Source organism: Otolemur garnettii, unplaced genomic scaffold (genome assembly GCF_000181295.1).
Source record: "Otolemur garnettii isolate 467f Iridium unplaced genomic scaffold, OtoGar3 scaffold00187, whole genome shotgun sequence".
Taxonomy (NCBI): domain Eukaryota; kingdom Metazoa; phylum Chordata; class Mammalia; order Primates; family Galagidae; genus Otolemur; species Otolemur garnettii.
Genome location: NW_003852582.1, coordinates 2,022,004 through 2,038,114, shown reverse-complemented (window position 1 = coordinate 2,038,114; position 16,111 = coordinate 2,022,004).

Here is a 16,111-nt window from a genome sequence, read left to right as displayed (position 1 = left end):
CTTGTTCCTGGGATTCCTAGCCTGACCGCAAGAAATAAATTCCTGCTGCTTATAAGTCACCCAGTTTGTGATATTTTGTCATAATAGCTGGAACAGACTAAGATGCCCAGAAAAATGCAAAACACGTAACTATGCATATAATTTGAGGGGGGTTCAAGATCCCTTTATATCTGTGAATAGATCTTTCCCTCCCTTCAGAATGTTTTAGGAACCAGAATTCTGCTGTTAGAACAATCCTCCTAGTTCTCTAGAGTTTAAATTATTCTAGCAGGATACCTGAGGATTTGGCATTAATTCACTTTCCTATTCACACTCCTAATCTAGCTATACAACCTTGTCCCCTCATTCTGATTAGTGGGGTTCGGTCCCGCTCCTCTGACCTGCGGCCCAGGTCTGGTCATCAGAGTCAGTTCTCATTTTCTGTTCTTGAGCTTGTGCCTTGGTGGGATGCTTAGGGCATGTTCATCCCTCTAGGGCAGGGTTCCTCAGCTTTGGCACTGTTGGCATTTTGGGAAGGACAGCTTTTAGTGTGTGTGTATCTGTGTGTAGGAGCGGTCCTGACCATTGTAAGATGTTTAGCAGCGTCCCTGTCTTCTTAGATGCCAACAACATCCCTACTTAGGACAACTAAAAATTTCTCCAGACATTGCCACATTCATGTCCCCTTGGGAACAGAATCACCTCCAATTGAGAATCACTTCTCCAGGACCCGAAGTCCTGTACTTAAACATTTGCCAGAGGCCTGGAGTCCTGCTGCCTGCTGACAGACCTCTTGGATGCTAGCTACAAGCCTAGTTCTCTGGGAACCCACTCCTGGACTTCCCTTTGCCAGGCTGTGCTCGCCGGTGAAGAGGCTGCTGTAATTCTTGGAGCATCTTTCTGATACCAACAGCTTGCCTGGACTGCCTGTTTTTCTACTGGATGGTACCATTTTTCCTCCCCCCATGACTACCTTTCCTGTAGGGACTAGGTGGGCTGCTTTCTGTTTTTAGATCTGTCCCATCGAGATCCAGTCAGTTCTTACAAGAGTGGCTATGTCACGAGAAATGACAGTGAGAATGTGTTTGTTTTCCTGGGGAAGGTAATCTTCTCAGTGGTTTTATGTGAGAGAGCCTGTCCTTTTCCTATGTAAGTGGAGACAGAATTTTCTGAAGGGCATAAATTGCCCCATTCTATAGTGCAACGAGTCAGTCAGGAATGAGCAGCAGAACCACAGAATTGCAGCCCTAATAGATGGCAGCTGAACAAAGGTGCCGAGCTTAATAACAGAGCCTTGAAGGGAGGGAGAGAGAGTGATTGATTGAGAGCTTAGGGCAGAGAACAGAATGAGGGAAAGAACATTGTGTAATGCTTTTTGCAGAGACTATATCTAAGAACCGCAGGGTGGAGTGAGGGAGAATGTACAGAACAAACTGTACCTTGTACTATCCTAAACCTGGGCTAGTTAATTATAGTGGAGTAGGGGGTGCTGGGTCGGCACTCCAGAGAGCTGACACAGATATCGACATTGGGAAGAAATCCATTCAAGCCGGTAGGAAGTTGTCTCTGATGGCTTTGACAAGTTAGGAGATTATTTCTCTATATGGGAAAGCATGGTGACATTCTTTTACTAAGTAATCAAAAGGTCGGACTTCTTGCCTTTTCCTCTATCATGTGTTGGGTGTTGCCCTCACCTTCATGATGAAGGTGACGCACTCCTCCCTCTAAATTCCTGGTAGCACAAAAAGGAACAGAAGGGAACCACACTCCTTCCTTTGAAAGGCATAACCCATAAGTTGCATACCTTATTTTGACTCATCCTCCATTGGCCAAAACTTAGTCATGTGATCACAGAATATGGCCACACCTAGCTGCAAAGGATGCTGGAGATTCTGGGAGGCCAAGTGGCCAGATGAAAACAGGGGTTTTTTTTTTTTTTTTTTTTTTTAGAAATTTCTCTACTACCACTAGCCTAAAGATTGCTTGTTCTCAGTCTCCTCTTTTCTCCAAATTCAATTGCTCAAAATCCCAGAAAACCTGTCTGGAAAACTCATCTCTGGAAGACATAAGATGAAAAGAAAAAAAGTGGGCAGAGATGAAATCCTCCTTAACAACAGGGGATTGCTAAATGCATAACTTTTATTACTGCTAAAAGAAAGAGGTATCATGAATGTATCATGTCATCAGGCAAGCTAGGTGACCTGATCTTGTGCTGAGGGTCCCACTTCTACCAGAAGAGTGGTGGGCTAGTCATCACTGTGACATTGTAGAGAAGATTCAGAGCCAGTGGTGTGGACTCCTGGCCAGTGAGGGAGTGGCACACATGTTGATTTGGGACATGAAGTATATCTGGTATTCAAAGGCAATCATTCCTGGAAACACTCATCTTCCAATGGACTTAAAGATGCCGAGACTGTTTTGGGTCTGAAAGAATTAGAAACCTAGTGGGGAAATGTGCCTTTGTCCACATTGGAAGAGATGCTTCATTATACCCAGAGACTCTGGATTATGTAGGTATGGTTTCTCGACTGGAAGATCACTGCAGTCTTAACTTTAACATAACCCTAACCCTGACCCTGACCCTGACACTGACCCTAATCCAGAGAACAAGGGGTCTGTGGTTACTGCACATTACAGGATTTAAAAAATTCTTTTTAGAGATGGCATCCCACTATGTTGCCCAGGCTGGATTCAAACTCCTGAGCTCATGACTAGCTGGTACTACAGGTGTGTGCCCTCTAGTTGATCACAGATTTTAAAAGCAGTAAAGATGGAGATGGAATTAGGAAAGAAGTATTAAGGAAAAGATATTTTAACACAATGCGAGTAGTTTCATAAGATTATATATCTTATTTTACATTTAAACATTTTAGAACAGTTTTGGATCTATAGAAAAATCGAAAAGATAATGCAGAGTTGCCACAGGCATCTTCCGTTTTTATAGGAAGGCTGTTTTATTCTGCACATTTTAATAGGCAATTAGGAACAAAAATTGGTCAGTAGGAGAAAATTTTAAAAGCTACCATTTTCTGTTCTGCCACTTCCTGAACATGAGATTTTTAGCAAACCACTTAACATTTTTGAATCTCAGTTTTCTCACTTATAAAACAGAGATGAAACTACTGTTTCACAGGGTTGCTATGGTGACAACATAATAAAGTCCATGTGAAATGTCGGTAAATGGACACATTGTAAAGTCTGAAACACTAATCAAATCTTAGTTCTAGTAATTATTCTGTAGTAGCATTTTACCCGACTGAACACAGTATGTGAGTTGATATGCAGGGGTTAATGTATTTAATTAGCTTGTAATAGTGTGGGCTGCCATCTCACTAATGAAGAGTTGCTAAACTGATGTTGGAAAAAACTAGAAACTGTTAAATAATTAAATTTCCACTTATGAATCAAGTGGCACAATTTCATTATGAAACTATGGGATTTTAAATGATTTAGTAATCTTCCTCAATGAAAACATTGAAGATGACTGACAAAAGATAGAAAGAAGAAATAGTTCTAAAGAGTGTCTGGGATTTACTATCCCTGCTTCCTAGGATAAGGACCAGATTTGTGTCTGGAAATGAGGCAGAGGATTTTTTTTTTTTTTTTTTTTTTTTGAGACAGAGCCTCAAGCTGTCCCCCTGGGCCGAGTGCCGTGGCATTACAGCTCACAGCAACCTCCAACTCCTGGGCTCAAGCGAGTCTCCTGCCTCAGCCTCCCAAGTAGCTGGGACCACAGGCACCCACCACAACGCCCGGCTATTTTTTGGTTGCAGCCGTCATTGTTGTTTGGCGGGTCCGGGCTGGGGATTCGAACCCGCCACCCTAGGTGTACGTGGCTGGCGCCTTAGCCGGTTGAGCTATAGGCGCCGAGCCGAGGCAGAGGATTTTATGAAGCAGAGAAGAAATGAGAAAAATTAGGACTTCCCTAACTTGCTGAGATAGGAAAGTCCTATTCCCTAACTTATGGGGATGTTTGTAACAGAGTATTAACAATAATTATCTCTGGGTGGTAAGACTCAGGAGTAATTTTTATTTTCCAGTTTTCAATAAATCCAAATTTCCCACGACACAGCCTTTAAAAAGAAGGAAATCCTGTCACTTGTGCCAACGTGGATGACTCTGGAAGACATTGTGGCAAGTGAAAAAGGCAGGCACAGAAAAACAAGTACATCATCTCACTCATATGTGGAATCTAAAAAGGCCGAAGCAGGGAGTAGAATGGTGGTTACCGGGGGCTGAAGAGGGACGGGGATTTGGTGAGATGTTGGTCAAAGGATACAAACTATCACTCAGGAAGAATAAGTTCAAGAGATCTATTGTACAATATTATGATTACAGGTAATAATAATGCATTAAGTGAGAAGTGTTTATTACATGAATTTCTATTCATGTGTCAAGACAGGTATACTATACATTCGATACATTGTATATCACACACAGTAAGCATTTTGCATATATATACCAGAAAAATGCTGAAAGGATTATAATGAGACAAAGAGAAAGATGATCTATTCTTAGAGATAGACGTACATTGCACCAACACAATGGCAGAAATAATATGGAAAGTAATTTCTCCATCTGACCTGCCCCACAGGTGTGAATACACAGAAATGCTGTGATATTTCCCAGATATGTTCTAAACGGTTCCCAGGTCCCCTCACCCAAAGCTGATCCATCCAGGAGAACTTTGGCTCAAGCTTATTCAGCGGTCACAAGAAGAGGTTCCAGGCCCACCATGCTACATGGCTGGCCTTGGACAGAAGATGGTCAGGAGTCCTCCTTTCTCAGGGCTCAACAGATATATAAAATACTTCCAAGAGAGAAGGTGGGGGGTGGCTTCCCCTGAAATACCTGACATAGGCAACATTGGAAGTAGTTTGAAAATTTGTACTGAAGCTATCACAGATCTTGGCAATGCTCTCAGGATGATGAGCTCCCTCTAGTATTTCCACATAATCATCACAGTCCCTAGGATGAGACTGGAGCTCAAAGAGAGGAAATGCCAGCAGGACCACATTCCCAGGTCGCATCTGTATCTTCTAGGTACACGAAGTTTTTGTTCCATTATAGTTGAAAATCCTGCCATATTCATCTACGTAGTGGCCTCCACACTTGCCAGGCCCTGTTTTGTATACAGCTGAAGCAGCTGTGGCTGTTCTGAGCAGCGGTGCCAAGGGGAAGGCTCTGGACATCTCCATGCTCAGCAGGAGGCAGCGGCAGCCTCTGTAGTATCTGCATTGTATTCTTGAAAATTGCTCAGAATAGATTTTGAGTCTTCTCACCAAATAAAAGATGTGTGAAGTTATGTACATGTTAATTTACTTACTTTAGACATTCCACTTGTGTACATATTTCAAAACAACAGGTTTTACATGATAAATATATACAATGTCTATTTATCAATTTGAAAATTATCTAAATGCCCAATATCAATATTCCAAATAAATGATGGGTTATGTTGAAATAAAAACCGAGAAGTGTTTGTTTAATTTGTTTATCTGCCCCCCAAAAGTCATGTTTGCCAGAAAACTCCACCAATTACTAAGTGTGTTCATCATATTTCAGATTTCCAGAATAAGCCACCTATAAAAGTGAAAAGATTCTGATAATGAATGGATGAAAGGCTATTTCTGCTTTGTTCACTTCTGGAATCTGTCATACATCAGTCTAAGCTATAAAACCTTTGCTTTGGCTGGGCACAGCGGCTCACACCTGTAATCCTAGCCACTCCCTGGGCCAAAGTGGGTGGATCGCTTGCGCTCAGGAGTTCAAGACCAGTTTGAGCAAGAGTGAGACCGTAACTCTACTATAAATGAAAAACTGATGCAAGAGGATCACTTGAGCCCAAGAGTTTGAGGTTGCTGTGAGCTACGATGCCATAGCACTCTACCAAGGGCAACAAAGTGAGACTTGGTTTTAAAAAAAGAAAATATAGAAAAACCTTTGCTTTTCTCTTTTGTTTATGTGCAATGACTAATGTTGAAAGAAAAGCTGTCAGTGGTAACATGATTATAGGAGGGTACAATAAAAATAAAGAGCAATTTTTTTTTCCTTTAAAAGCAAGACCCAAATGAACTAGCTTGAATAAACAAATTGAAAGTATCATAGGTATTCAGTTCAATCCTGCCCCTTTATTTGTGGAATTCCTGGTGTCTTCCATAGTGGGGGTGAGACATAGGGGTACTCAGTCCAGTGAGGATGTAATCTTGGTCCCTGCTACTTGGGTGTGATCCACTGACCACGTCTCAACATCCCTGGGAGATTGGTAAGCAGTGTGGAATGTCAGGCCCCAGCCAGAGCAGTAGAAGTTGGCAACCTTTTAACCAGATCCTCAGGTGGCCATATGCACATTAAACTTTGAGAAGCCCTGCTTTAGTGAATAGTTTGCTAATTTTGAACTTCCCTACCTGATGGTTTGGGCCAGGAGATCAGTGTTCTGAAGGCACTATTGAGATGGCCTGGGTATGTCTTTGGTGAGCAGCTTCCTGCCTGCTGATTTATCTAGAGGCTGCCCAGACTGGTCAGGAGCAAATAATAAAGGTGAGGTAATTGCTCAAAGAAATGATCAGGGCTGTGTGCAAAAAACAATATTAAAGGAACTTTATATTTTATAACAGAATAACTGAAGACACCCTAATGTTAGTCAATAAGGAATTAAAGAAATTATGGTGCATCTACTGGCCACAAAAAGACTATGGAAAAACAACTTCACAGAAGAAAGATTAGCATGGGAAGATGTCCACATTGTATTCTCGAGTGAACAAAGCTGGCTATAAGACATGGCAGGATTCCATTTCCAATTTAAAATCACACATCTCATATATACCCAAGGAAAAAAAAACACAAATGCATGTCTGCCTTGGCTACGGATTTGGAGTGCTTTTTGGTTTCGTTTTGATTGTGCTTGTCCTATTCTCTCTATTAAGTATGTATTTCCTTTGTGCAAAGTGAAGAAAAAATGTCAGTCACAACAAAGAAATGTGATCAAGGCACAGCTGTGTATTTCTAGTCATAAAGACTAGCATTTTTTTCAACTAGAAACCCATTTCTACCAACTTTGATTCAGTTATAGCCAATATTCAATCATGACATGAATTTCGACATTATAGCCGTGTTTCTCAATCCAGGCTGCGTATCACCACCTGGGGAGCACAAACCAACCAAACAACACAAAAACAATCTGTTGTTTCCCCCCAATGTTGCAGGAAGACGAGGCCCAATGGAGAGAACAAACTACCCAAACGCCACGTTCAAAAGAGGAAGAGCTTTATTTCAGCCAGCAGAGCTACGGCACAGAAGAATTCAAGATGGCCACACTCCCCGACTGACTCAGCTGCTCCTTTTTATCCCCAGTCAAAAAGTTCCAGCCCATGGGTACCTTTCTCACTGGTCAGTTTGAATCCATCTGGAGAAGCAGGTTTGGGCTTTTACAAAACCATGGGCGTTTACAGAAGCAGAAGCAAGCATTAGTTTCCAGGTCCCAGGAAATTAAGCTTCTACAAATTCCTAAGAGCTGAGTCCCCACAGGGAGGACCTCCCAGGTATATCCTTGGGGGTCTCCTTGAGAAGACTTCTGTTCTCTTGACCTTACTTTTTCTGGGTATACTCTCTCACCACCACCACCAAAACCCCTGAGCATCAGTATATTTAAAAAGCTTCCAGGCAGAGCCTGTGGCTCAAGGAGTGGGGCACTGGCCCCATATACTGGGGGTGGTGGGTTCAAGCCTGGCCCTGGCCAAAACTGCAGGAAATTTAAAAAAAAACCTTCCCAGAGCTCAAAACCACTATTCAATATGAGTGAAAGTATATTCATAGGTGGGTTATGTTTGAAAACTGTTACAAGTATGCTTTAATTACTAAAAAAAAATACTTCTCACAACACTTGTGTTATTAGACTAAGAGGGTCCAACCACCTGTCACTGTCAGCCAGACAGAGATAGGGATTAAATCCAATCAGCTTTATTATCGGAAGGCCAGCAATTCTGAAGAACAATGAGAGTAGCCTCTCCAAGACTGTTCCACCCTTCCATTTCTACAACCACAGTTTTACATATAAAAGTGCAAAGTAAAAACCCTGTTGGGCAGTGTCTGTGGCTCAAGGAGTAGGGTGCCAGCCCCATATCCTGGAGGTGGTGGGTTCAAATCCAGCTGCAGCCAAAAACAAACAAACAAAAAACCCCGCTGTTAACCCTTATATTAAACAACAAGAATCAGCATAACCCAGAACCTAAAACAACATTTCTAACTCAATAGTTAATCTCCTAAATCAATCACCCTAAACTACTCGACATACACACTTTCAGGTTAAAGCTGAATTTGCAAAACAGGATGGAAGACATGAGGTGAAGGTCACCTGGGGCCTAAACTGACCAGCCCAGCTGCAGCATGTCGGCCTGACTGACTCGCTCTTATTCTCCCTACCTGTGCTCGCACTTGTGATGCCAAATGTGTGGGTTTTCCCCCTCACATTAACACGCTTTCCAACCCTCTGACATGCAACTGTGTATCTTATATTAATTCAATTCTGACACTAACTACACTGAGTTAGCTCAGACAGGCATGTTAAAAACCTAGTCCAGCAGAACCCTGCCCAACACTCTTCACATGCCAGTTGCAAGTAGTCAGCCCCCAGGTTTCCTACACTTCTGTCCCAGTTGGCGGCAAATCAGGTTCCCATGACCCCCTCTTCAGGTTCAATGGTTTGCTCCAGCAGCTCACAAAAGTCAGGGACACACTTTACTTCCTATTGCCAGGGTTCAGGCAGTTGTCTGCATTCTTGGTTCTTGGTGTACTCATGGACGAAGAATGATGAGAACTACCAAAGCAAGGCAGGCATGAAACAAAGCTTACCGATGAAGAGAAAGACAGGTTTACAGAGCAAGATACGCGTACCACAGACAGAAACTGCCCCCTTGCAGTGGCAAAAGCCTCCATTAATGGTCTGTGGTCCTGTTTTATACTGTCTGGGTGGGGTCTATAGCACCATGTGGATGGACAGTTAAAGACCTGATTTAGGTGAGACTGAAAAGGGTTCATTATGAATAACAAAAGACTTTCATCTCACTCCATTACTTGAAAAATTCCAAGGGTTTTAGAAGCTCTGCCAGGAACCAGGGATAAAACAAATATATATTTATTATATTACATTTTTACAATACCCTATGATTATGTATTTTGGGTAGCTATTAAAATACAGTTTTTAAAGTACTCTCACCATCGTTTATTCAACAACATTCAATAAACATTTATTGAGCATCTAGATTATTCCATTCTCACAGTAACCAAAGAGACAGTGGGAGTGGTATTGTTAGGTAGTTAGTTAGGAATAGCTCTCCTGGGAAGGAGGGAAGGGGTGGGGGTGGGGCTCCTTCTTGGTGCCCCCACCTTGAGTCTGTTGCAAACAATTGCTCACACCTGGGGAGGAGGGGGGGTCATCCTACCAATCTACCAACCAGATCTCAGCACGCCAAATGCAAAAGGATGCACAAGACCCTCTAGTCTAACAACAGGTACAACAGAGTCTTGAAGATGACCTAGAATAGCCTGAAGACTAATTATCATGTGGTCCACACCCCATGGGTTCTCAGAGAGGCTCATGGGAGGTCCACCTGTAAGACTCTGGTCCCAAAGTGACCTCTGAACTCACGAGGTAGGCCTGACCCAGGCGGTATAAAAGAGAATGGCCAGCCATACCCCTCACCTCTTTGCCTACTTGCCCTGGCAATGGAGGCCTGTTTATCGTCTGTGGTGAACACCTCTTGCTCTGTAAGCCTATATCTTGCTCATACTCTGTAAACCTACCTTTCTCTTCCTCAATAATTTTTGCTCCCTACTTGCCTTACTTTGGGTGTCTGGTCATTTTTCGACTAAGAGCACTCCAAGAACCGAGTGATACAGGGTTTCCCCATTCAGGGCTGGAGAGGGACTCCCATTTTCTAGGCCTGGGTGAGCTCAGAAATCAGTCTGATCCCAGACTCCCATCTCTAGGCACAGAGGCCTTTTCCAGGCTACTTTCAAGCAAGGTCAGGAGAAAAGGCAGCCTGATATGTATCTCTGTATCTCATCCAGCAGTGCCTTCTGGAGCCAGGAGCACACACCCTAATGCCTAGCTCAGGGAAAAGACTATAAGGACTGTATTTCATTGATAATTTTGGGATTTTTTCTGCCTGGAGGCTCCTGGCCGTTTGGGACATATTCCCCTAACCCCCTTGCCCACAGGATAGGGAGGAGTGGTATATCACCCCCTAGACAAAAGGCCTCAATGAGCTGCTCATTTGGGCCCCCTCTGTTACTGGAGGCTCTGTTCCCCCTCTTCCACTTATCTATCTCCCTTACCTTTCAATAAAGTCTGTCCTTTTGCTTTGCTTGTGTGGTGGTCCATGGTTTCATTCTTCAAACCGCAAGATTAAGGCTCTGTGGAAAGTACCATTTGGGGATTTTATACTTCAGAGGTACCAGCTGCTTCTTGGAAATCTAAAATGTTGGGTTCTCAGTTCTTAGATGTCTCTTGATTGAAAAACTACCAGACACCCAAAGTAAAGCAAGCATGAGATAAAGTTTGAGGAAGAGAAAGGCAGTTTACTGCGTAAGAGCAAGGTATAGGCCTACAGAACAAGATAGGTTTGCCACAGACAGCAGACACCTGTTGTTGTGGCAAAGAAAAGGCAGGAGGCAAAGGTAATGGCTGGGGCAAGTTCTCTTTTATGCCTCCTGGATCAGGCCTACCTCATGAGTTCACCTTGGAACCAGAGTCTCACTGCACAGGTGGACCTCCTGTGAGCCTCTGAGAACCCACGGCAGGGTGGACCACATGATAATTAGTCTTCAGGCTGTTCTAGGTCATCTTCAAGACTCTGTTGTACCTGTTGTTAGACTAGAGGGTCTTGTGCATCCTTTTGCATTTGGCGTGCTGAGTTCTGGTTGGTAGATTGGTAGAATGGACCCTCCTCCCCAGGTGTGAGCAATTGTTTGGGCCAGAATCAAAGTGGGCAGCTCCAGGATGGGGGCCTAGATCCCCCCTTCACCTGTCCTCTTTCTCAGGAAATCCCAATTCCTAACTACCTACCTGAATTTTTACTTACTATCTAACAGTCTCAGGCATATCTAGAACTTGTACATCTCAGAGATGGAAAAAATCTTCTTTTACATTGAAAATTAAGCAGTATCAGCTCAGAAATTCCTGAAGACCACCATCTATCTAATCCTCCTTTGGGAAGTTTAGGTTCTCAAAGAGCTTCCAAATCTGGCACAGTAAGGCAGAATAAATAAACCAGAGCCTGGTTTCTGGGGGTCTGGGCATATTTTTGCCTCTGATTATCATTACCTTAGCATTCCTTTTCACCAACTCCTGGTCTATCAGACAAACCTAACTCTTTCAGCCAATTGTCAGCTAAAGAATCATTCAACCCACTCACAACCTGTAGCCCCCTGCCCTTGCTTTGAGATGTCCCCGCCTTTCCAGCCAAACCAATGTTTACCTGCAATTTCTATCTCCCTAAAATGTATAAAACCAAACTGTCACTCCACCACAGCAAGCCCACTTGCTCAAGGCTTCCTGGGTGTGGCTCTGGGTTATGGTCCTCTAATTTGGCTCAGAATAAACTTCCTTAAATTATTTTACAGAGTATGACATCTTTTTCTTTGCGTTATCACTGAAGACCACAGTTAAACTTAGGTTTCGCTTTTTGTGGTGTACATTCTATATGTTGAACAAGTGTACAATTACATATATACATCATTATACCATCCTACGGAATATTTTCACTGCCCTGAAACTCCTCTGCTACACCTCCTTGTCCCCTTCAATTCCCCTCCACCCCCATTCCTGGCAACCACCTGTCTTTTTGGCAGCCGTGGAGTTGCTGCCACCTCGTGGATATTATAGGTAGTGCAACCAGTAAGGCTGCCCCAGCAGCGCCCAGGGAGCAAGCGCTGAACAGCCCAGCTGCCTCTGGTCTGTCACTTCATTGCCTTTTCAACCGAGCTCACCTACTACCCAAGCAGATGACGGGTCTGCACAGTTTATTATGGGTTGTGGTATTTATTAATCCACAACAGTTTTGGTTTTGATAGACTACCTAAGATGAAGGCTAATAAAAGACTCTGTGATGTAGACTCGGTAATTTTGTTGACTTGAGAACAAAGAAGAAAGTCAGTAAATAGTACCTGGATCCTCTGGTAATTACTCCATCTTATAAATTACTGTTTTCTCTTATTCCAACCCACGGTTTGTCATTCTGGAAGGTATGATATATTAATTTTTAGCTAAGCAATATCCGCAGGGAGTAATCAGAGTTGGCGCTGTACAGGTGTTTTTCCAATGAAAAAGGTTACTATTGGAATTATTTATAAACAACATCAGAGCACTGAATATTAACAAAGTGATTTTCATCTGATTACTAAGTATCAGGTGAAATGTGCCCTAAATCATCCCATTCTGACTGACATTTGAAAGGTCATGCATTATCCAAGAAAGAATCTACTCCCCCCCTCAAGGTGCTGTTAACCTTTCTTGTCCTTTTTCTTTTTCCTTTTAAATTTTATGAGTTTGGGCCAGGCATAGGGGGTCACACCTGTAATCCTAGCACTCTGGGAGGCCAACATGGAGGATCAGTTAAGCTCAGGAATTGAATACAAGCAAGAGTGAAATCCTATCTCTACTAAAAATAGAAACATTAGCCAGGTGTTGTGGTGGGTCCAGTAGAACCAGCTACTTGGGAGGCTGAGGCAGGAGGATCACTTGAACCCAGGTGTTTGAGGTAGCTGTTAGTGAGGCTGATGCCACAGCCCTCTAGCCTGGGCAACAGAGTGACTCTGTCTCAAAAAAATCTTTTTATTATTACAGAATAGTTAAGTCCTGCACACTGGCATGACCTATGATGTTGATCACGCTTGCCCCTACCCCTCAGCTTAGAAAGCACACTATTAAGCACACAAGTGAAGCTCTTGTGCCTCCCACCCAATTATTTACAGTTTCCACTACCCTAAATTTTTTGTTTATCATTCACATGTGTTTATGCTTTTATCAACACCTATGTGTCCAGAAACATACAAAGTATTGGTTTCATGTTTTTAAAACTTCAATTAAATGATATATTTTTTTCTGTAACATGGATTTTTTTCATTCATTGTTATGATTCTGAAACTCATCCATCATGTTAGTTTCCTGGAACTGCTGTAACAAATTATCACTTGAGGTGACTTACCACATCAGAAATTTATTGCCTCACAGTTCTAGAGGTCAGAGATCTGAATTCAAGTCATGGCCGGGCTCCCTCTGTGGCTCTCAGGGAGCATCCATTCCTCACCTGTCCCAGCTTCTGGTGGCCCCCAGCGCGTGACTACGTAACTCCAACCTCTGCTTCTGTCTTCATGAGACCTCCTGCTCTCTGCGTCTTCTTCTCTTATAGCAGCGGTTCTCAACCTGTGGGTCGCAAGTATTAAAGGGTGGTGGCATTAGGAAGGTCGAGAACCACTGTCTTATAGGGACACTTCTCATTGGATTTAGGACCTACATGAAATCCGGGATGATCTGATCTTGAGATCCTTAATTACATCTGCAAAGCACCCAGGCAACAGTGGCAGGGGCAGGTTTCTGACTCAGCATTTTGACCAACTCTCCCAACCACTGGAATTTACCACTCCCGGCTCAGAGAGCTGTCGTTTCTGGTTATAATGGGCATTTATTGTGGCAGTGGAGCTGACGTTTAGCTCATATAGGTGAGAACTAGCTAGTACTGGGGGGCTACAGTGTGAGGAACGGCACACAGGCTAGGGAGGCAGGAAGTGCGGGTTCTGGAGTCAATCATCTCCTGACCCCCAAGCTTCAAGGAATAGGATGCTACTTTGTCCCTGTTCTTCAAAGTCACTTGACCTGATTTATCAGGCAGGGTGGTAGTAAGAAGAAATAAGTGGGTTTGAGTTACGTCTCAAATGCACAGTGGAATTTTTAAAATGCACATCTTTTTATTACTAAATACTATTAAAGAAAATTTGAAAAATGAAAGGAAAAAATGCTCTTAACCTGGTTAATCTAATCCCTTTATTTTTCATCTGCATATTTTTTACAGTTATAATCATTGGAATCTAGCTTTATAACCTACACTATGTCATCATTTTCCTCCTTGCTACATAGCTTTCACAAATGACTTTTTAAAATGACAGGTACTCGAGTTAATAATACTGTATTGTCTACATGAATTTTGTTAAGAGCGTCTATCTTAAGTGTCTCACCACACACACGTTTGTAGGTGATGGATATGTTAACTCACTTGATTGTGGTAATCATTGCATGATGCATACATATATCAATCATCAGTTTGTACACCTTAAATATATATGATTTTGTCAAATATGCCTCAATAAGTCTGGAAAAAATAAAAGAAGACAGGTATTCTCATCTTCAGTTTACAGTTGCAGAAACGAAAGCTCAGGAGACTGACTTGCTGAAGTAAGTCAATAAGTGAGAAGCTGGGGCCCTAAGCAATTGTAATTTACAACGTGCAACATGTTGTAGCTGCTACAAGATTTTATTTAGATACATGTGTATTTCTAGTAGGCATTTGGGGTTTTTTTTTTTTTTTTTTTGAGACAGAGCCTCAAGCTATCCCCCTGGGTAAAGGGCTATGGCATCACAGCTCACAGCAACCTCCAACTCCTGGGCTCAAGCGAGTCTCCTGACTCAGCCTCCCAAGTAGCTGGGACTACAGGTGCCCGACCACAACGCCTGGCCATTTTTTGGTTGCAGCCATCATTGTTGTTTGGCGGGCCCAGGCTGGGGATTCAAACCCGCCACCTTAGGTGTATGTGGCTGGCGCCTTAGCCGCTTGAGCCACTGGCACCGAGCCTCTAGTAGGCATTTGAATATCACATCTGGTTAACTGTTGCTGCACATCAAACCACCCCCAAACTTCATGCCTTCAAGCAATGACTATATTTATTTTGCTCAGGAATCTGTAATTGGGGCATGGTTAAGAAGGGCAGTTTGTCTTTGCTGTCTGCGGTGGTGGCTAGAACCGCGGTACCCGCAGTAGCTTGCACTGGTTGGTGCTGGCTATCAGCTGGGCCCCAGACACCTACACATGACCTTTCTGTGTGGTTCCTTGGCAACCTCACCAAAGAGGGGTTCCAAAGGCAAATATCCTGAGAGAGAAGAGAATAAGGCAAAAACCGTATTCCCTTTTATGACTTCTCTGAGAAAACACAGTATCATTCCTGCCATATTCTGAGCAGGTCACTAAGGCCCCCTATTGGGGGAATAGTGGGAAGGGGGATTAGGCTTCTCCTTTTTGGAGTGAAGAATATCAAAGAATTTGTGGATTTTGAAGCCATCACTATTCACCCATAAATATATAAATTATTTACATTCTCACCTATGTGCAAAATATACTCACTCCCTGCCCCAGGCCCCTTAAACATCTTACCTCCTGTGGCATCAGATCCAGGATCAAGGTCAAGAATTTCAATGTGTAGGTCAGGTCCAGGAGCAGCTGAGCCCTTGAGTCCTGATCCCCAAGTACAGCTCCTTGTGTGTAGCTCCCTCGGTATGAACACCTGTAAATCAAGAGACAAGCTGGCTGCCCCGCTGCACTCAATATGATGTGTGATGGTGGGTCAAGTGCAGGGTCACTGCCGTAGACACCTCAGTTCAAAAAGAGGAGAAATGAGGAACACAGAAAAGTCACTGGTGCACAGAAACTCTGAAATACAGCTGTTCCTTTTCGGGGCTCAGTCCTCCTTCCTGGACATGGTCCACCACAGCTTTCAGCTTCCCTGGGCTCTCGGTCCCACCGTGGCAGCCACGATTCCTTTTCCATCAGAAGCAGCTCTCTTTGCAGCTCAGTAGTTTTCTTAGATTGCTTCCTGCTATTAAAAGTCTGGGATCTGAAGGCCTGAATGTCCCTTCAGTCAAACTGATAAAAATTCTTTTAAAAAATGTAGAAGCTCCATCTTTCTTTAAGGCTGCATAATATTACATGGAGCTGGAACATATTCTTAGCAAAGTATCTCAAGAATGGAAGAAAAGGTAGTTTAGTTATTTATTTTTTGATCTTGGAAATGTATATATTACTTAATATGTAGTGTGGGCTCGGTGCCTGTGGCTCAAGCGGCTAAGGCGCCAGCCACATACACC